This window comes from Psammomys obesus, unplaced genomic scaffold (assembly GCF_907164565.1).
Source record: "Psammomys obesus unplaced genomic scaffold, mPsaObe1.curated_primary_1811, whole genome shotgun sequence".
Taxonomy (NCBI): domain Eukaryota; kingdom Metazoa; phylum Chordata; class Mammalia; order Rodentia; family Muridae; genus Psammomys; species Psammomys obesus.
Genome location: NW_026587216.1, coordinates 45,378,740 through 45,379,378, shown reverse-complemented (window position 1 = coordinate 45,379,378; position 639 = coordinate 45,378,740).

The window sequence follows — 639 nt, the reverse complement described above, 5'->3', positions numbered from 1 at the left end:
GAAGTTGAGGAGGACCTCCCCTATCAGTGGACTTGGGGAGGGGCATGCATGCAGAAAGGGGAGGGAGGGTGGGATTGTGAGGGGAGGAGGGAGGGGCTTATGGGAGGATACAAAATGAATAAAGTGTAACTAATAAAAGTTAAATAAAAAAAGAAAAAAAAAGACAATGATAAAGCTCTCCCAGTCTCTTATGAAGTCACTAGTCCCATGCATGGAGGTTCCACACTTGTGGCCTACTTACTTTCTAATGTAACCTCATCACATTATGGGTTATGATTTCAGCATATGAGTCTGGGAGAGATGAAGGTACATGTTTATTCTCTCCATAATAGGTACCTATGTCATTTCCAACTCCCCAAAGCAGCATCAATTGCAGTGACATTTATATCTACCTTAGAGGCATATATAATCACTTCCTCCTGGCAAGACTGCCTTGCCTGGCCACAGGGGAAAGGAAACACTCAGTTCTGATGCAACTTAATAAGCTGGGGTGAATGGGAAAGAGAGCTCCCCTCTTCTGAGTAACAGGGTAGGGAAGGAGGGAAGGACTGGTAGAGGAGGAGGGATGGTGCTACAACCAGGATGTACAGTGAATAAAAATAAATACAGTATTTTAACAAAGAACGCTCCTGTCGGAGA